We start from the raw sequence: 22,503 nt of genomic DNA on the forward strand, positions 1-22,503 counted from the left end.
GTGAGATGCACGGATCTACCTACATAAAGGAAAAATTTATTTGTACATAATTATTTTTAGTATAGAATAACATAATGTATAAATGTAAATAGAAATAAAATAAAATATACTACACTATACCACACACCACTATACACACATATACAACCACACTGAGGACGAGTCTGCCCGACTGGGCTGTACCATTGGAGCAGTTGGCAAGAAGGAATATATGGGGAACAACCCAGGGCTTACTGATGGACAAATCAATCACACAGCAATCCCGCATGAACAGAAAGAAACATTACTCTGCGTGGTATGACTTTCATAAAGCCTTTGACTCCATCAGCCATTGTCAACTCAAGAGGCTCATAGGAACTCTTCCGATCCACCAAAACATAAGGAAGCTCCTGAGAACAGTAATGACGTTGTGGTCCATTAGAGTCAGATTAGGGAAAAATAAAACAAGCCCTATTTACATCAAGAAAGGAGTTTACCAGGGAGACTCCATAAGTCCATTGTTATTCATCTTGTTGACTGCGAGTATTATACTTCACTTGAAATCCAGCCAGAAAGTATATAGAGATACCTCAGGGAAGTTTCAGATTCTTGCTTTCATGGACGATTTCAAAATTCACACGAACACGAAAAAGGGATTAAGAACTATTACCCAAGAACTTCAACGGAGTGCAAGTGAACTGGGCCTCAAGCTAAATACAGAGAAATGCGGGATGTATAGTAGAACAGAACAACCAGACGAAGAAGCCCCTTTTTTGCCAGAAGTGAGAAAAGGATATAGATACCTGGGATTAGAACAACTGGAGAGGGATACGGAAACAAACTATGAAACTATCGCCAACAAATTAATTCAAACATCAAGAGAAATATTCCAGTCATCATTAACAACCCCTCAAAAAGCCCATCTGTACAACAGCACGGTGATACCCAGCGTTGTCTATATCACAGGCAACCTATACCCCGATGAAAAAAGGGCAACAACATTGAAAAAGTGCCGTGATATGGATAGGGAAGTTAGGAAAGTATTGGTGGAACAAAACTTAAAAGGGAAAACAACATCTAATGAACACGTTTATCTCCCAGTCAGCAAAGGTGGCATTGGCTTGAGATCCATTGAATTGGACACCGAAATTCAGCTTGTCAAAAGGGGGCTGTATGTAAGATCACATCCAGAAATGAAGCAGGCCCTCGAAAGTTATTTAGCCCTGCAGAAAGGAGGCTGGAGAAATCCCCTGAGTGACCATGACTTTGTCATCTCCAAGTACGAGTGCCCAGATATAGATATTACATACGAGAACATGAGTAAAAATTGCAGCATCCTTAAGAAACACATTGAGACTATCTTTTTCAACAGACTGCAAAAGGAATGGGCCAAGAACATGCACTATGGAAAGGAACTTATCAAAGAAGAAACTTCCATCGAACTGCCTGCTTATTCATCACCCCTCATGGATAGTTGGCGGTTGTCTCTACTCCACAGTGCAGCGGAGGAGCAGGTTCATGGACTGGGATCTATTCCGGGAAGAAGAAGGCAATGCAGGAGGGGATGCAACCAAACAGAAACTGCATATCATGTGAGCAGTGCCTGCATCAGGGGTGCCTACACTACCCGGCATGACTACGTGGTCCATTGGCTCCTGAAAACTTTGCTGAAGGGCCTAGGGGCCCCACAGTGCTTCGGAGACAACCTACAGTTTGGTAAGGCCTCTCTCAGTGTAGACTTCATGGGTAGAAGAAAGGTGGAAATAAGAGCTGGAACCAAACTGCTAACCGAAAAGCGCCTCCACCATAATAAGCCGGATATCATGCTTCGATTGTGGGATCCGGAAGAAATAATCATTCTGGAAGTGTCGGTCGCACATTTACAGAACTACCGACTTCAGGAGAGAATTAAAAGGGTGAGATACTCAATGAATAGCTCTGTCCATGTTGACCACCAAAATGTTGAGGAAATATCCAGGGACTTGAATCTGGTCAATGAACTCGAGTCGCTCTACAACTGCCCCGTACACCTGGGTGTCTTTGTGATCGGTTGCTTTGGGGAGATAGTAATTACTGATGAGCATAAAAACTTTAAAAAGTTGCTGTCCAGCATCGGCATAACCAATCTTGATATGCAAATATTGATCAACAGAAGCTCATACAGTGTTGCTGTCTCCACAAGCAACATTATATTGAAGCATTTGAAATCTTAAGATATGTGACAAGAAAAAAAAAACGGCATATACATATTGTTTATTTATTTGTATTAGAAAATAGCTGTGATATTTTTGTGTAATGTGACTGTTACAGTGTTAGTTAGTAAGTGTTTTATGTACAAATACCGGTGCAATATTTAGTTTCGTAAGTAGCATTCTTTATGTGATGTATGAGGCTGAATTCCAAATAAATAAATATACTACCGAGGATATATTTATTGTATCAGTTCAATAATTTGTTCACATAATTGCAATGTTGCCAAACTTACTCAAAAATGTTATTCCATGAATATAAATTTCAATGAATTCAACGAAATTGTATTCCAATTATTTATGGACTTAGAAAACTTGTTTCTTTCAAGTTAATTTTCATACAATCAAATTCGATTTGTACAAGCCGAAATTATATTTCTTCTCCGTGTTCTTCGACACATGATGTTATTTATTGGTGAATCTATCTACCCTACATAGGCGAATTAAAAAATCTAGACGCCCTCTGCCGACTGAATTACGAAACTACTTTGTCAGTACTGCAAAGTCAAAACAAGTTTCATTTCTTATGTTTTCTTTTATCTCACGTTGTCCAACAAAGTGTTAATATTATTATTTGGAGATGTTATATTGGGATTATTGTCTGGGGTTCTGAATAGAAATATTGATTACGAAAAAATAATTGAAAGGTATTTATACCAGCGCTTTCAACTGGCAGGTTTTAGGTCGAACGATTTTTCTTGGCGAGGGTTTTTCTGCTGAATTCAATTGACGATTCAGAAAAACAATTTCATAATTTTCATACTTCCAAATGAATTATCTTTGTCATCTGTAGCGAACTTGTTCCATGAGCTGAATCATATTTATGTCTCTTGAGATGTCAGTATGAGGAATACCTATATCAAAAATGGAATTTAAATATTTTAAACAGAAACTTTAAAACTTCCACATAAACGCTTTAGTTATCAGGATGTATAGTTCCTACCTCCTCCACAAACTCTGTATATGCTGACCTCAACATTATTACCTAGGTTGACTTCAAGAAGGAATCTGTTAAATAATAGGAATTTGTGTCTAGGTACAGTGGATCACTAATGTCATCGATCGATTTCATTCCACAATTCATCCCTTTCAAATAAAGTATCTCCAAAGAATATTGATCTTTCTTTACGAAGCTAAATCAATTAATTCACTTCCGATAATTCCGATAAATATCTTGATTTACTAGAAAAACTCTGTTAGGCCGTACAAATCTCGAAAAGAGTACTGACAAACGTCAAAGTTTGTTTACATTTCGTAGCGCCCTCAACGGTAATTGGATTCGTGAATAGTCTCTGATACATCCCAGGTTATCTATGTTCAGGTGAGTCAACATAGCTCGATCGACCGATAACACTTTGATTTTTGGACTAGGAGAATGATTCAAACTTTGTCGGAATCGACTCTAATCAGCGCATAAGCTTACTTTTTTTTTACTTTATTGAGTGGTTCGAAAGTGTTGAAACATGATACTAGTAATACGACTGATACCACCCTGCTTTTTCAAATGAGAATAACCAATTTTATATCATATTCTGAATCTGAATAAAATTCTGATTTCGAAATATTCTCTACCTATTTGTCAACTGTGCCTTTTTGACGTAGGCCTCTTTTTGGTCCTTTTCCGACAAATTTCATGCTAATGATGGTTTTAGTACTAGAAATTCTATTCTGGAAATCGTTCGAAATAAATAGGTATATGCTTTTTTCAATTGAATCAACCAAGAGTCTTCTGCAGTTTCTCGGATCAGTCTACAGCTGGTCCGAAAGATACTCCAATATGACTTTCACAAAATGTCAACTCCATTCTTTCAAATCTGATGTGTATCGAATTTAGGATCTCCTTTTGAGCCTTTGGGTATTAGCACGATATGTGAGCATAACCAATTATTTTTGAAATTTTTGTCCATCTTTATATAACCGAGGTAATTTTTGATTGGCCGAACCGATTTTCACAATCACAAGACTCGAACTGTTGGAAAAAGAACCCTTTGGAAGTTTACAGCGGAGAGGAATAGTGTAGAGTTAAAAAGCGTAGAGTAGAATAAAAAAGAGTAGAGTAGAATCGCATAGTGTAGTGAATCGTATCCTGGAATGGATGGAGTGTGGAGTGGAGGAAGTGGGTGAAAACGAACTTCCCAGAAGATAATATTATATAAGATTCGAGTGGAGAAGGTTGATCAGAGTAGAGTAGCATCGGGTCGATTCGTAGCGTTGTAGTGTGGGTGTGGGGTGAACAGTAGTGTAGTGTAGTGGAGCATGGAGGAGTGGAGCGGGGCGGAGCGGAGTTGAGTTGAGTGGAGTGGAGTGGAGTGGAGTGGAGTGGAGTGGAGTGGAGTGGAGTGGAGTGGAGTGGAGTGGAGTGGAGCGGAGTTGAGTTGAGTGGAGTGGAGTGGAGTGGAGTGGAGTGGAGTGGAGTGGAGTGGAGTGGAGTGGAGTGGAGTGGAGTGGAGTGCAGTGGAGTGAAGTGAAGCGAAGTGAAGTCTTGTGGAGTAGAGTGAAGAGGAGAACGAAAGAGCAATTTGGGGAAGATAATTGGTGTGAGATATTTTAGGGTTGATTGAAATAAAAAAAGTCGCGAAAGAAAATTCGTCTGGATAAGCAGGCAGAAACAGTTAATGAGTAGTGTTTTAGAGGATTGAAAAATACTTTCCAACAACAAAAAGTTCCTCCCCGGCGGGGAATCGAACCCCGGTCTCCCGCGTGACAGGCGGGGATACTCACCACTATACTACCGAGGATATATTTATTGTATCAGTTCAATAATTTGTTCACATAATTGCAATGTTGCCAAACTTACTCAAAAATGTTATTCCATGAATATAAATTTCAATGAATTCAACGAAATCGTATTCCAATTATTTATGGACTTAGAAAGAAAACTTGTTTCTTTCAAGTTAATTTTCATACAATCAAATTCGATTTGTACAAGCCGAAATTATATTTCTTCTCCGTGTTCTTCGACACATGATGTTATTTATTGGTGAATCTATCTACCCTACATAGGCGAATTAAAAAATCTAGACGCCCTCTGCCGACTGAATTACGAAACTACTTTGTCAGTACTGCAAAGTCAAAACAAGTTTCATTTCTTATGTTTTCTTTTATCTCACGTTGTCCAACAAAGTGTTAATATTATTATTTGGAGATGTTATATTGGGATTATTGTCTGGGGTTCTGAATAGAAATATTGATTACGAAAAAATAATTGAAAGGTATTTATACCAGCGCTTTCAACTGGCAGGTTTTAGGTCGAACGATTTTTCTTGGCGAGGGTTTTTCTGCTGAATTCAATTGACGATTCAGAAAAACAATTTCATAATTTTCATACTTCCAAATGAATTATCTTTGTCATCTGTAGCGAACTTGTTCCATGAGCTGAATCATATTTATGTCTCTTGAGATGTCAGTATGAGGAATACCTATATCAAAAATGGAATTTAAATATTTTAAACAGAAACTTTAAAACTTCCACATAAACGCTTTAGTTATCAGGATGTATAGTTCCTACCTCCTCCACAAACTCTGTATATGCTGACCTCAACATTATTACCTAGGTTGACTTCAAGAAGGAATCTGTTAAATAATAGGAATTTGTGTCTAGGTACAGTGGATCACTAATGTCATCGATCGATTTCATTCCACAATTCATCCCTTTCAAATAAAGTATCTCCAAAGAATATTGATCTTTCTTTACGAAGCTAAATCAATTAATTCACTTCCGATAATTCCGATAAATATCTTGATTTACTAGAAAAACTCTGTTAGGCCGTACAAATCTCGAAAAGAGTACTGACAAACGTCAAAGTTTGTTTACATTTCGTAGCGCCCTCAACGGTAATTGGATTCGTGAATAGTCTCTGATACATCCCAGGTTATCTATGTTCAGGTGAGTCAACATAGCTCGATCGACCGATAACACTTTGATTTTTGGACTAGGAGAATGATTCAAACTTTGTCGGAATCGACTCTAATCAGCGCATAAGCTTACTTTTTTTTTACTTTATTGAGTGGTTCGAAAGTGTTGAAACATGATACTAGTAATACGACTGATACCACCCTGCTTTTTCAAATGAGAATAACCAATTTTATATCATATTCTGAATCTGAATAAAATTCTGATTTCGAAATATTCTCTACCTATTTGTCAACTGTGCCTTTTTGACGTAGGCCTCTTTTTGGTCCTTTTCCGACAAATTTCATGCTAATGATGGTTTTAGTACTAGAAATTCTATTCTGGAAATCGTTCGAAATAAATAGGTATATGCTTTTTTCAATTGAATCAACCAAGAGTCTTCTGCAGTTTCTCGGATCAGTCTACAGCTGGTCCGAAAGATACTCCAATATGACTTTCACAAAATGTCGACTCCATTCTTTCAAATCTGATGTGTATCGAATTTAGGATCTCCTTTTGAGCTTTTGGGTATTAGCACGATATGTGAGCATAACCAATTATTTTTGAAATTTTTGTCCATCTTTATATAACCGAGGTAATTTTTGATTGGCCGAACCGATTTTCACAATCACAAGACTCGAACTGTTGGAAAAAGAACCCTTTGGAAGTTTACAGCGGAGAGGAATAGTGTAGAGTTAAAAAGCGTAGAGTAGAATAAAAAAGAGTAGAGTAGAATCGCATAGTGTAGTGAATCGTAGCCTGGAATGGATGGAGTGTGGAGTGGAGGAAGTGGGTGAAAACGAACTTCCCAGAAGATAATATTATATAAGATTCGAGTGGAGAAGGTTGATCAGAGTAGAGTAGCATCGGGTCGATTCGTAGCGTTGTAGTGTGGGTGTGGGGTGAACAGTAGTGTAGTGTAGTGGAGCATGGAGGAGTGGAGCGGGGCGGAGCGGAGTTGAGTTGAGTGGAGTGGAGTGGAGTGGAGTGGAGTGGAGTGGAGTGGAGTGGAGTGGAGTGGAGTGGAGTGGAGTGGAGTGGAGTGGAGTGGAGTGGAGTGGAGTGGAGTGGAGTGGAGTGGAGTGGAGTGGAGTGGACTGAAGTGAAGTGAAGCGAAGTGAAGTCTTGTGGAGTAGAGTGAAGAGGAGAACGAAAGAGCAATTTGGGGAAGATAATTGGTGTGAGATATTTTAAGGTTGATTGAAATAAAAAAAGTCGCGAAAGAAAATTCGTCTGGATAAGCAGGCAGAAACAGTTAATGAGTAGTGTTTTAGAGGATTGAAAAATACTTTCCAACAACAAAAAGTTCCTCCCCGGCGGGGAATCGAACCCCGGTCTCCCGCGTGACAGGCCAAGTCAAAAATAGTTTATTGAATGTTCATGTGTACAATTTGTGATATTCACTTCTAGCAATTCATTTTTACAACAGTAGTTCCTACTTTATGTATCTACTACAATTCATTAAATATGTGAACTAATTCTATTGACAATTGGTGATATTTCTTTTTTTATGGTATCATAAGGTTGATAAAGTCACAATTTAATTGTTACAGGAAAAATAAAAATAAAAAAAACCTGTTCGAAATAATTCTGAATAAATTAAACTATGTACAATTGGGTATGGGATGTAAGACTATATACAAATGGGTATGGGATATAAAATTATGTACAACTGGGTTCAAGGAATATGGGTAGGAATTGGTAGGGTAAGGGGTGGGTGCTCTGTGGATTAATATTATTAATCCGCGTTTTCGTAATGTTTTTAAGAACATCGTTCACACGACCCAGGTTTTCGTAAAATTTAATTGCAATTTGGTCCATGAATTGACGAATGGTGGGAATTTCGGTGATTGAATGGAGTTCGTTAATGCGGGTGTATCTATTCTGGCCTGTGATTAAACGTAGGCATCTATTTTGGAAAACTTGCAATGGGCGTAGTGGTGTTGGTAGAAGGTGACAGAAGGCCGGGGCGGCGTATGTTATCTGGGGTCTTATTATTGACTTATATAAGAGTGTTTTATTCTTCTCATTTAAACGGCTGTTTCTGCGTAAAAGGGGGTATAAAGTACGCTTAGCTATCAAACCGCGAGTTACTACGTTCTTTATGTGTTTGTGGAAGTTCAATCTTTCATCTAATTCAATTCCGTGATAATTCACACTTTTTACGGGTTGTATCTGATGATCGTTTATTTTTAATTTTTTAAATATAGTTTTATCGGTGGTCCGCCTTCTAAACACGATTTGTTCTGTTTTATTTGCGTTTATCTTAATTTTCCACTTTTCGTAATATTCAGATAACTTATTTACGTGATATTGGATTTTGGCATTTGCTGCGGCCACCCAAGCGGAATGTGCGTAAATGGCCGTGTCATCTGCGAAAAGTGCACGTTGTGTGCCTGGAAATTCGGGGAGGTCGTGTATGAAAATGTTGAATAGTTTGGGTCCTAGAATGGATCCTTGAACTATTCCCGCTTCTAATTCAACAGTTTTCGATAGGGTTTCATTTACTTTTACTTTGATTTTGCGGTTTCTCAGATATGAGTGGATAATTTTTATCATGAATGCGGGGAATTTTAATTTAATCATTTTGTAAATTAGACCTGCAACCCAGACTTTGTCAAATGCTTTTTCTATGTCTAAGAGGAGCATGACAGTGTGATTTTGTTTATTGAAGTTATTTACTATATCTGTAACAATACGGCAGATCTGTTGAATTGCACTGTGTTTTTCCTTGAATCCAAATTGATGATCATCCTTCATCTTCACTTTTCTTATTATATTCGTTAATCTTGTTGCCAAAATTTTTTCCGCTATTTTGCTTAGTGTCGACAACAGACTGATCGGTCTGTAACTATTGGGTTCTTTTTTGTTTTTCTTTGGTTTGTGTACAGGAATGACTATTGCCGTCTTCCATGATTCTGGCCAATGTTGTAATTTAATGATGGCATTTATTATATATGTTATTTGTACTATTGCTTTTTTGGAAAGATTTTTTATCAGTCTGTTGTCGATTTGATCAATGCCAGGAGCTTTGTTGTTAGATAATTTATTAATTACAGCTTTGATTTCGGAGGGGTTCGTGAGGAATTTTGAGTTAGGGGTTCGTGAATTCTGTAGTATGAAATTTTCAGCTATTTTTTCGATTTCTTCCTGTGTGTTATTGTTGGATGAATTGATTCTATGATTTTTTTGGAATGTTTCCGCGAATATATCTGATTTTTCTGTATCTGTGATGTAGTCAATGTTATTTTCAGAGAGTGTTGGGATAGACTCGTATTGTTTTCGCAATGATTTAGCGGTTTTCCAAAGTGACCTATCGTTAGGATTCAGTTTTCTAAGTTTTGTTTCCCATATCTCATTTCTGAAAGTATTTATTTTCTGCCTTATTTCTCTTGTAATGTGATTCATAAGTTCTTTATCTACATTTATTCTACTCGATTGCCAGCGTTTTCTAATATGGTTGCGGTAATTTATAAGTTGGATAATATCTGGTGGTAATTTATCTTGGATTAGTTTTTTCTGATTTTGGGGGACTGTTTTAGTTCTTGCAGCATTAATGGCCTGGGTGAATTTTTCTATTTCAAGTTCTAAATCTTCTCTAGTGGATATGTTATTCTGTATCGTGATTAATCGATCTAAGGTCTTTCGGAATAGTGTCCAGTTAGTGTTAGAGTAATCATAAACCATTTTGTCGGGGGTTGATTCAGAATTATTAATTAAAATTGAAAAAACTACGGGATTGTGGTCTGATGAGAGTTCAGGATGGGATATGGGCTCAGATATGTCAATGAAATTTTTTGCTACAATTAGGTCTATCGTTGAGGGTGTTGTGTTGTTACGGGGGTAGTGGGTGGGTTCTTCCGTGGAGTACAAGTTACAATCATCGTTGGATTCAAGGAAGTTTAGTAATGTGCCTCCGTTTACGTTATTTGATTCACATTTCCAACATTCGTGTCTAGCATTCAGATCACCGATAACAAGAGTTTTATTACGACTGAGTAATTGGGTTAGGCAAGATTCTTGAAAATTATTTGACGGTCGGTTGTATGCCGCAATTATGGAAATTTTGTTATTCACTTGGATGCCGATGTTTTCAATGGAGCAAGTACTTTCAGGTAAGGGTTTAAAGGGAATTCCTTTACGGATTAGGATAGCCACCCCGCCAAAGCCTGAGTCGTCTGAACGATGTCGTGACAGGCGGGGATACTCACCACTGTACTACCGAGGATATATTTATTGTATCAGTTCAATAATTTGTTCACATAATTGCAATGTTGCCAAACTTACTCAAAAATGTTATTCCATGAATATAAATTTCAATGAATTCAACGAAATCGTATTCCAATTATTTATGGACTTAGAAAACTTGTTTCTTTCAAGTTAATTTTCATACAATCAAATTCGATTTGTACAAGCCGAAATTATATTTCTTCTCCGTGTTCTTCGACACATGATGTTATTTATTGGTGAATCTATCTACCCTACATAGGCGAATTAAAAAATCTAGACGCCCTCTGCCGACTGAATTACGAAACTACTTTGTCAGTACTGCAAAGTCAAAACAAGTTTCATTTCTTATGTTTTCTTTTATCTCACGTTGTCCAACAAAGTGTTAATATTATTATTTGGAGATGTTATATTGGGATTATTGTCTGGGGTTCTGAATAGAAATATTGATTACGAAAAAATAATTGAAAGGTATTTATACCAGCGCTTTCAACTGGCAGGTTTTAGGTCGAACGATTTTTCTTGGCGAGGGTTTTTCTGCTGAATTCAATTGACGATTCAGAAAAACAATTTCATAATTTTCATACTTCCAAATGAATTATCTTTCTCATCTGTAGCGAACTTGTTCCATGAGCTGAATCATATTTATGTCTCTTGAGATGTCAGTATGAGGAATACCTATATCAAAAATGGAATTTAAATATTTTAAACAGAAACTTTAAAACTTCCACATAAACGCTTTAGTTATCAGGATGTATAGTTCCTACCTCCTCCACAAACTCTTTATATGCTGACCTCAACATTATTACCTAGGTTGACTTCAAGAAGGAATCTGTTAAATAATAGGAATTTGTGTCTAGGTACAGTGGATCACTAATGTCATCGATCGATTTCATTCCACAATTCATCCCTTTCAAATGAAGTATCTCCAAAGAATGTTGATCTTTCTTTACGAAGCTAAATCAATCAATTCACTTCCGATAATTCCGATAAATATCTTGATTTACTAGAAAAACTCTGTTAGGACGTACAAATCTCGAAAAGAGTACTGACAAACGTCAAAGTTTGTTTACATTTCGTAGCGCCCTCAACGGTAATTGGATTCGTGAATAGTCTCTGATACATCCCAGGTTATCTATGTTCAGGTGAGTCAACATAGCTCGATCGACCGATAACACTTTGATTTTTGGACTAGGAGAATGATTCAAACTTTGTCGGAGTCGACTCTAATCAGCGCATAAGCTAACTTTTTTTTTACTTTATTGAGTGGTTCGAAAGTGTTGAAACATGATACTAGTAATACGATTGATACCACCCTGCATTTTCAAATGAGAATAACCAATTTTATATCATATTCTGAATCTGAATGAAATTCTGATTTCGAAATATTCTCTACCTATTTGTCAACTGTGCCTTTTTGACGTAGGCCTCTTTTTGGTCCTTTTCCGACAAATTTCATGCTTATGATGGTTTTAGTACTAGAAATTCTATTCTGGAAATCGTTCGAAATAAATAGGTATATGCTTTTTTCAATTGAATCAACCAAGAGTCTTCTGCAGTTTCTCGGATCAGTCTACAGCTGGTCCGAAAGATACTCCAATATGACTTTCACAAAATGTCAACTCCATTCTTTCAAATCTGATGTGTATCGAATTTAGGATCTCCTTTTGAGCCTTTGGGTATTAGCACGATATGTGAGCATAACCAATTATTTTTGAAATTTTTGTCCATCTTTATATAACCGAGGTAATTTTTGATTGGCCGAACCGATTTTCACAATCACAAGACTCGAACTGTTGGAAAAAGAACCCTTTGGAAGTTTACAGCGGAGAGGAATAGTGTAGAGTTAAAAAGCGTAGAGTAGAATAAAAAAGAGTAGAGTAGAATCGCATAGTGTAGTGAATCGTAGCCTGGAATGGATGGAGTGTGGAGTGGAGGAAGTGGGTGAAAACGAACTTCCCAGAAGATAATATTATATAAGATTCGAGTGGAGAAGGTTGATCAGAGTAGAGTAGCATCGGGTCGATTCGTAGCGTTGTAGTGTGGGTGTGGGGTGAACAGTAGTGTAGTGTAGTGGAGCATGGAGGAGTGGAGCGAAGCGGAGCGGAGTTGAGTTGAGTGGAGTGGAGTGGAGTGGAGTGGAGTGGAGTGGAGTGGAGTGGAGTGGAGTGGAGTGGAGTGGACTGAAGTGAAGTGAAGCGAAGTGAAGTCTTGTGGAGTAGAGTGAAGAGGAGAACGAAAGAGCAATTTGGGGAAGATAATTGGTGTGAGATATTTTAGGGTTGATTGAAATAAAAAAAGTCGCGAAAGAAAATTCGTCTGGATAAGCAGGCAGAAACAGTTAATGAGTAGTGTTTTAGAGGATTGAAAAATACTTTCCAACAACAAAAAGTTCCTCCCCGGCGGGGAATCGAACCCCGGTCTCCCGCGTGACAGGCGGGGATACTCACCACTATACTACCGAGGATATATTTATTGTATCAGTTCAATAATTTGTTCACATAATTGCAATGTTGCCAAACTTACTCAAAAATGTTATTCCATGAATATAAATTTCAATGAATTCAACGAAATTGTATTCCAATTATTTATGGACTTAGAAAACTTGTTTCTTTCAAGTTAATTTTCATACAATCAAATTCGATTTGTACAAGCCGAAATTATATTTCTTCTCCGTGTTCTTCGACACATGATGTTATTTATTGGTGAATCTATCTACCCTACATAGGCGAATTAAAAAATCTAGACGCCCTCTGCCGACTGAATTACGAAACTACTTTGTCAGTACTGCAAAGTCAAAACAAGTTTCATTTCTTATGTTTTCTTTTATCTCACGTTGTCCAACAAAGTGTTAATATTATTATTTGGAGATGTTATATTGGGATTATTGTCTGGGGTTCTGAATAGAAATATTGATTACGAAAAAATAATTGAAAGGTATTTATACCAGCGCTTTCAACTGGCAGGTTTTAGGTCGAACGATTTTTTTTGGCGAGGGTTTTTCTGCTGAATTCAATTGACGATTCAGAAAAACAATTTCATAATTTTCATACTTCCAAATGAATTATCTTTGTCATCTGTAGCGAACTTGTTCCATGAGCTGAATCATATTTATGTCTCTTGAGATGTCAGTATGAGGAATACCTATATCAAAAATGGAATTTAAATATTTTAAACAGAAACTTTAAAACTTCCACATAAACGCTTTAGTTATCAGGATGTATAGTTCCTACCTCCTCCACAAACTCTGTATATGCTGACCTCAACATTATTACCTAGGTTGACTTCAAGAAGGAATCTGTTAAATAATAGGAATTTGTGTCTAGGTACAGTGGATCACTAATGTCATCGATCGATTTCATTCCACAATTCATCCCTTTCAAATAAAGTATCTCCAAAGAATATTGATCTTTCTTTACGAAGCTAAATCAATTAATTCACTTCCGATAATTCCGATAAATATCTTGATTTACTAGAAAAACTCTGTTAGGACGTACAAATCTCGAAAAGAGTACTGACAAACGTCAAAGTTTGTTTACATTTCGTAGCGCCCTCAACGGTAATTGGATTCGTGAATAGTCTCTGATACATCCCAGGTTATCTATGTTCAGGTGAGTCAACATAGCTCGATCGACCGATAACACTTTGATTTTTGGACTAGGAGAATGATTCAAACTTTGTCGGAATCGACTCTAATCAGCGCATAAGCTTACTTTTTTTTTACTTTATTGAGTGGTTCGAAAGTGTTGAAACATGATACTAGTAATACGACTGATACCACCCTGCTTTTTCAAATGAGAATAACCAATTTTATATCATATTCTGAATCTGAATAAAATTCTGATTTCGAAATATTCTCTACCTATTTGTCAACTGTGCCTTTTTGACGTAGGCCTCTTTTTGGTCCTTTTCCGACAAATTTCATGCTAATGATGGTTTTAGTACTAGAAATTCTATTCTGGAAATCGTTCGAAATAAATAGGTATATGCTTTTTTCAATTGAATCAACCAAGAGTCTTCTGCAGTTTCTCGGATCAGTCTACAGCTGGTCCGAAAGATACTCCAATATGACTTTCACAAAATGTCAACTCCATTCTTTCAAATCTGATGTGTATCGAATTTAGGATCTCCTTTTGAGCCTTTGGGTATTAGCACGATATGTGAGCATAACCAATTATTTTTGAAATTTTTGTCCATCTTTATATAACCGAGGTAATTTTTGATTGGCCGAACCGATTTTCACAATCACAAGACTCGAACTGTTGGAAAAAGAACCCTTTGGAAGTTTACAGCGGAGAGGAATAGTGTAGAGTTAAAAAGCGTAGAGTAGAATAAAAAAGAGTAGAGTAGAATCGCATAGTGTAGTGAATCGTAGCCTGGAATAGATGGAGTGTGGAGTGGAGGAAGTGGGTGAAAACGAACTTCCCAGAAGATAATATTATATAAGATTCGAGTGGAGAAGGTTGATCAGAGTAGAGTAGCATCGGGTCGATTCGTAGCGTTGTAGTGTGGGTGTGGGGTGAACAGTAGTGTAGTGTAGTGGAGCATGGAGGAGTGGAGCGGGGCGGAGCGGAGTTGAGTTGAGTGGAGTGGAGTGGAGTGGAGTGGAGTGGAGTGGAGTGGAGTGGAGTGGAGTGGAGTGGAGTGGAGTGGAGTGGAGTGGAGTGGAGTGGAGTGGAGTGGAGTGGAGTGGAGTGGAGTGGAGTGGAGTGGACTGAAGTGAAGTGAAGCGAAGTGAAGTCTTGTGGAGTAGAGTGAAGAGGAGAACGAAAGAGCAATTTGGGGAAGATAATTGGTGTGAGATATTTTAGGGTTGATTGAAATAAAAAAAGTCGCGAAAGAAAATTCGTCTGGATAAGCAGGCAGAAACAGTTAATGAGTAGTGTTTTAGAGGATTGAAAAATACTTTCCAACAACAAAAAGTTCCTCCCCGGCGGGGAATCGAACCCCGGTCTCCCGCGTGACAGGCGGGGATACTCACCACTATACTACCGAGGATATATTTATTGTATCAGTTCAATAATTTGTTCACATAATTGCAATGTTGCCAAACTTACTCAAAAATGTTATTCCATGAATATAAATTTCAATGAATTCAACGAAATCGTATTCCAATTATTTATGGACTTAGAAAACTTGTTTCTTTCAAGTTAATTTTCATACAATCAAATTCGATTTGTACAAGCCGAAATTATATTTCTTCTCCGTGTTCTTCGACACATGATGTTATTTATTGGTGAATCTATCTACCCTACCTAGGCGAATTAAAAAATCTAGACGCCCTCTGCCGACTGAATTACGAAACTACTTTGTATGTACTGCAAAGTCAAAACAAGTTTCATTTCTTATGTTTTCTTTTATCTCACGTTGTCCAACAAAGTGTTAATATTATTATTTGGAGATGTTATATTGGGATTATTGTCTGGGGTTCTGAATAGAAATATTGATTACGAAAAAATAATTGAAAGGTATTTATACCAGCGCTTTCAACTGGCAGGTTTTAGGTCGAACGATTTTTCTTGGCGAGGGTTTTTCTGCTGAATTCAATTGACGATTCAGAAAAACAATTTCATAATTTTCATACTTCCAAATGAATTATCTTTGTCATCTGTAGCGAACTTGTTCCATGAGCTGAATCATATTTATGTCTCTTGAGATGTCAGTATGAGGAATACCTATATCAAAAATGGAATTTAAATATTTTAAACAGAAACTTTAAAACTTCCACATGAACGCTTTAGTTATCAGGATGTATAGTTCCTACCTCCTCCACAAACTCTGTATATGCTGACCTCAACATTATTACCTAGGTTGACTTCAAGAAGGAATCTGTTAAATAATAGGAATTTGTGTCTAGGTACAGTGGATCACTAATGTCATCGATCGATTTCATTCCACAATTCATCCCTTTCAAATAAAGTATCTCCAAAGAATATTGATCTTTCTTTACGAAGCTAAATCAATTAATTCACTTCCGATAATTCCGATAAATATCTTGATTTACTAGAAAAACTCTGTTAGGACGTACAAATCTCGAAAAGAGTACTGACAAACGTCAAAGTTTGTTTACATTTCGTAGCGCCCTCAACGGTAATTGGATTCGTGAATAGTCTCTGATACATCCCAGGTTATCTATGTTCAGGTGAGTCAACATAGCTCGATCGACCGATAACACTTTGATTTTTGGACTAGGAGAATGATTCAAACTTTGTCGGAATCGACTCTAATCAGCGCATAAGCTTACTTTTTTTTTACTTTATTGAGTGGTTCGAAAGTGTTGAAACATGATACTAGTAATACGACTGATACCACCCTGCTTTTTCAAATGAGAATAACCAATTTTATATCATATTCTGAATCTGAATAAAATTCTGATTTCGAAATATTCTCTACCTATTTGTCAACTGTGCCTTTTTGACGTAGGCCTCTTTTTGGTCCTTTTCCGACAAATTTCATGCTAATGATGGTTTTAGTACTAGAAATTCTATTCTGGAAATCGTTCGAAATAAATAGGTATATGCTTTTTTCAATTGAATCAACCAAGAGTCTTCTGCAGTTTCTCGGATCAGTCTACAGCTGGTCCGAAAGATACTCCAATATGACTTTCACAAAATGTCAACTCCATTCTTTCAAATCTGATGTGTATCGAATTTAGGATCTCCTTTTGAGCCTTTGGGTATTAGCACGATATGTGAGCATAACCAATTATTTTTGAAATTTTTGTCCATCTTTATATAACCGAGGTAATTTTTGATTGGCCGAACCGATTTTCACAATCACAAGACTCGAACTGTTGGAAAAAGAACCCTTTGGAAGTTTACAGCGGAGAGGAATAGTGTAGAGTTAAAAAGCGTAGAGTAGAATAAAAAAGAGTAGAGTAGAATCGCATAGTGTAGTGAATCGTAGCCTGGAATAGATGGAGTGTGGAGTGGAGGAAGTGGGTGAAAACGAACTTCCCAGAAGATAATATTATATAAGATTCGAGTGGAGAAGGTTGATCAGAGTAGAGTAGCATCGGGTCGATTCGTAGCGTTGTAGTGTGGGTGTGGGGTGAACAGTAGTGTAGTGTAGTGGAGCATGGAGGAGTGGAGCGGGGCGGAGCGGAGTTGAGTTGAGTGGAGTGGAGTGGAGTGGAGTGGAGTGGAGTGGAGTGGAGTGGAGTGGAGTGGAGTGGAGTGGAGTGGAGTGGAGTGGAGTGGAGTGGAGTGGAGTGGAGTGGAGTGGACTGAAGTGAAGTGAAGCGAAGTGAAGTCTTGTGGAGTAGAGTGAAGAGGAGAACGAAAGAGCAATTTGGGGAAGATAATTGGTGTGAGATATTTTAGGGTTGATTGAAATAAAAAAAGTCGCGAAAGAAAATTCGTCTGGATAAGCAGGCAGAAACAGTTAATGAGTAGTGTTTTAGAGGATTGAAAAATACTTTCCAACAACAAAAAGTTCCTTCCCGGCGGGGAATCGAACCCCGGTCTCCCGCGTGACAGGCGGGGATACTCACCACTATACTACCTATACTACTATATGGGAGAGTGATCCTCAAGGAAGAAAAAATCATTGAGTTCCCAGCATACACATCCCCACTAATGGACCACTGGCGTTTCTCCCTACTACATTCTGCTGCAGAGGAACAGCTCCACGGCCTCGGAGGAACAGCGGGAAGATCCAGAAAGTGCAGAAGATGCAACACAACAACGGAAACGGCATACCATGTGAGCAGTGGATGCATCATAGGCGCATATACGACTAGGCATGACTACGTCGTCCACTGGGTTCTGAAATCCATCCTTCTGAACCTCAACGCTCCTCAAGAAATCATGGCAAACTTCCCATTTGGCAAGGTCTCTTTCAATCCTACCTTCGAGATCGAGGGACGTAAGGTGGTAGTGCGAGCGGGAGGAAACATCTACACGGAGAAGAGAATCCACCACAACAAGCCGGATATTCTGGTAAGATTCACCAACCCGGAAGTAATCTTTATTTTCGAGATTGCAGTGGCTCACGTCCAGAACATAAGGACCCAAGAAAAAATAAAGAGGACCAGATACACCGTGAATGGGGTGGAGAGCATCGACCACAGAAACCACGAAACAGTTGGCAGGGACCTCAACTTAGTCGCAGAGTTGGAGTCTCAATACCATTGCCCCGTCCATCTGGGCATATTTGTGGTCGGCTGTTATGGGGAAATACTAAGAACTGAGGAGCACAAAAATTTCGCAAGCCTTTTAACTCAAATTGGTTTGACAAATTTTGAAACAAGATCATTAATTAATAAGTGTTCATATAGTGTAGCAGTCTCCACAACCAATATTTTGCTCAAACATCTAAGCATTTAACTGTGATAGGGAACAACGATCTGTGATAGAAAATAGAGGACTTCAAGAAATTTTATTTTTTATATATTTTATATTTATGTTTTCTTGTGTACCATTGTATTTTAGTTTTTTGACAGGTATTTATGTGTTTACAGTTGTTTGTATTATGAGCTGTGATATATGTTTGTATTATACACATGAATTCCGCAGGAGTGCACACTCTCGAGTATCTGGGGGCGACTGGCATCAGATATGTCTCAGAAAAAGACGACAGTACACTGTTAGTTTCATAAGTACCATTATAATTAATAGTAATGCAATGTATGAGACTGTAACAGACAAATAAAACTATACTACCGAGGATATATTTATTGTATCAGTTCAATAATTTGTTCACATAATTGCAATGTTGCCAAACTTACTCAAAAATGTTATTCCATGAATATAAATTTCAATGAATTCAACGAAATCGTATTCCAATTATTTATGGACTTAGAAAACTTGTTTCTTTCAAGTTAATTTTCATACAATCAAATTCGATTTGTACAAGCCGAAATTATATTTCTTCTCCGTGTTCTTCGACACATGATGTTATTTATTGGTGAATCTATCTACCCTACATAGGCGAATTAAAAAATCTAGACGCCCTCTGCCGACTGAATTAAGAAACTACTTTGTCAGTACTGCAAAGTCAAAACAAGTTTCATTTCTTATGTTTTCTTTTATCTCACGTTGTCCAACAAAGTGTTAATATTATTATTTGGAGATGTTATATTGGGATTATTGTCTGGGGTTCTGAATAGAAATATTGATTACGAAAAAATAATTGAAAGGTATTTATACCAGCGCTTTCAACTGGCAGGTTTTAGGTCGAACGATTTTTCTTGGCGAGGGTTTTTCTGCTGAATTCAATTGACGATTCAGAAAAACAATTTCATAATTTTCATACTTCCAAATGAATTATCTTTCTCATCTGTAGCGAACTTGTTCCATGAGCTGAATCATATTTATGTCTCTTGAGATGTCAGTATGAGGAATACCTATATCAAAAATGGAATTTAAATATTTTAAACAGAAACTTTAAAACTTCCACATAAACGCTTTAGTTATCAGGATGTATAGTTCCTACCTCCTCCACAAACTCTTTATATGCTGACCTCAACATTATTACCTAGGTTGACTTCAAGAAGGAATCTGTTAAATAATAGGAATTTGTGTCTAGGTACAGTGGATCACTAATGTCATCGATCGATTTCATTCCACAATTCATCCCTTTCAAATGAAGTATCTCCAAAGAATGTTGATCTTTCTTTACGAAGCTAAATCAATCAATTCACTTCCGATAATTCCGATAAATATCTTGATTTACTAGAAAAACTCTGTTAGGACGTACAAATCTCGAAAAGAGTACTGACAAACGTCAAAGTTTGTTTACATTTCGTAGCGCCCTCAACGGTAATTGGATTCGTGAATAGTCTCTGATACATCCCAGGTTATCTATGTTCAGGTGAGTCAACATAGCTCGATCGACCGATAACACTTTGATTTTTGGACTAGGAGAATGATTCAAACTTTGTCGGAATCGACTCTAATCAGCGCATAAGCTTACTTTTTTTTTACTTTATTGAGTGGTTCGAAAGTGTTGAAACATGATACTAGTAATACGACTGATACCACCCTGCTTTTTCAAATGAGAATAACCAATTTTATATCATATTCTGAATCTGAATAAAATTCTGATTTCGAAATATTCTCTACCTATTTGTCAACTGTGCCTTTTTGACGTAGGCCTCTTTTTGGTCCTTTTCCGACAAATTTCATGCTAATGATGGTTTTAGTACTAGAAATTCTATTCTGGAAATCGTTCGAAATAAATAGGTATATGCTTTTTTCAATTGAATCAACCAAGAGTCTTCTGCAGTTTCTCGGATCAGTCTACAGCTGGTCCGAAAGATACTCCAATATGACTTTCACAAAATGTCGACTCCATTCTTTCAAATCTGATGTGTATCGAATTTAGGATCTCCTTTTGAGCTTTTGGGTATTAGCACGATATGTGAGCATAACCAATTATTTTTGAAATTTTTGTCCATCTTTATATAACCGAGGTAATTTTTGATTGGCCGAACCAATTTTCACAATCACAAGACTCGAACTGTTGGAAAAAGAACCCTTTGGAAGTTTACAGCGGAGAGGAATAGTGTAGAGTTAAAAAGCGTAGAGTAGAATAAAAAAGAGTAGAGTAGAATCGCATAGTGTAGTGAATCGTAGCCTGGAATGGATGGAGTGTGGAGTGGAGGAAGTGGGTGAAAACGAACTTCCCAGAAGATAATATTATATAAGATTCGAGTGGAGAAGGTTGATCAGAGTAGAGTAGCATCGGGTCGATTCGTAGCGTTGTAGTGTGGGTGTGGGGTGAACAGTAGTGTAGTGTAGTGGAGCATGGAGGAGTGGAGCGGGGCGGAGCGGAGTTGAGTTGATTGGAGTGGAGTGGAGTGGAGTGGAGTGGAGTGGAGTGGAGTGGAGTGGAGTGGAGTGGAGAGGAGTGGAGTGGAGTGGAGTGGAGTGGAGTGGAGTGGAGTGGACTGAAGTGAAGTGAAGCGAAGTGAAGTCTTGTGGAGTAGAGTGAAGAGGAGAACGAAAGAGCAATTTGGGGAAGATAATTGGTGTGAGATATTTTAGGGTTGATTGAAATAAAAAAAGTCGCGAAAGAAAATTCGTCTGGATAAGCAGGCAGAAACAGTTAATGAGTAGTGTTTTAGAGGATTGAAAAATACTTTCCAACAACAAAAAGTTCCTCCCCGGCGGGGAATCGAACCCCGGTCTCCCGCGTGACAGGCGGGGATACTCACCACTATACTACATTAGAAGCAACCTCCCACACCGATCCTTGGCAGCTATAAAGAAAAAATGCTTAGAACTCAAAAACAACAGTGCCCCCAACTGTCAACCGAACAAATGGACCCAGGAAGAAATACAACAACTGGTGATCGAATACTCCAATAGGACAGAACAACAAATAAGTAAACGAATAAAAGCAATCAAACATAAGTTTCCTGACAGGTCTGAAAAAGCAATTGCTACGAAACTACGAGAAACACACCCGAACATCTACTACATGAAAGATGCCCCAGAAATGCATAACGACACCGAAACGATAGAGACAAACAGAGCAGGTAACGATGAGGAAATTGATCAAATAATACAACTACCCCAAGAAGAGATAACTTGTCCTACTGACAATAGGTTAGAGCCAGACTTTCAATTGGAAGAAAACTGTCAAGAACCCCCCATAGCAGTAGATGAGGGCTTACAGGTAGAATTCGACCGAATCCTTAACACAGTAAGAAAACACCGAAAAAAGATAAGAAAATTTTTGGCCACATCTGAGAATGCACAGGTTATAGCAAACATAAACACAATCCTACACCTAAAAATTAATCAATTAAAAGAACTAAACATGAACCAGGTAGATTACAGACTTAAGAGCAAAAAATTAATTTACACTGCCGGCCTCCTACTGCAAACAAAAATCAATAACAAAACTTACAGTCCACCAAAATATCTAGCAACGGAACGTAAGATACTCAAGTTGAAGGATTGCAATGTCAGGGCAAAGAAAATTCAGAACTGGAAAGGACGAAATCTACCTCGATACCTAACCCAAGAAGCGATACAAATGAAGAAGCTTAAGATGTCACCTTCACAATACATAAAATCGAATGAAGACAGGATCAAAACCCTAACAACAAGGTTGGAACAACAAAAATCGAGACACGAAACCCAGCAAATAAGGAACAAATTTAGACAATCACCATCAATCAATATTTTAGAAGAGAAGGAATTAGCG

The 22,503-nt window shown here is 37.7% G+C and overlaps 3 non-coding genes across 3 annotated transcripts; all 3 read right to left on the reverse strand.

Moving 5' to 3' along the window:
* Window positions 1–4,894: 4,894 nt before the first annotated feature.
* Window positions 4,895–4,966, reverse strand: Trnad-guc. Its single transcript has one exon. It is a non-coding gene; the product is annotated as a tRNA-Asp (tRNA).
* A 7,776-nt stretch (window positions 4,967–12,742) lies between these two features.
* On the reverse strand, window positions 12,743–12,814 carry Trnad-guc. The gene has a single exon. It is a non-coding gene; the product is annotated as a tRNA-Asp (tRNA).
* A 2,459-nt stretch (window positions 12,815–15,273) lies between these two features.
* Trnad-guc lies at window positions 15,274–15,345 on the reverse strand. Its single transcript has one exon. It is a non-coding gene; the product is annotated as a tRNA-Asp (tRNA).
* Window positions 15,346–22,503: the final 7,158 nt, after the last annotated feature.

This window comes from Coccinella septempunctata, chromosome 4 (genome assembly GCF_907165205.1).
Source record: "Coccinella septempunctata chromosome 4, icCocSept1.1, whole genome shotgun sequence".
Classification (NCBI taxonomy): Eukaryota; Metazoa; Arthropoda; class Insecta; order Coleoptera; family Coccinellidae; genus Coccinella; species Coccinella septempunctata.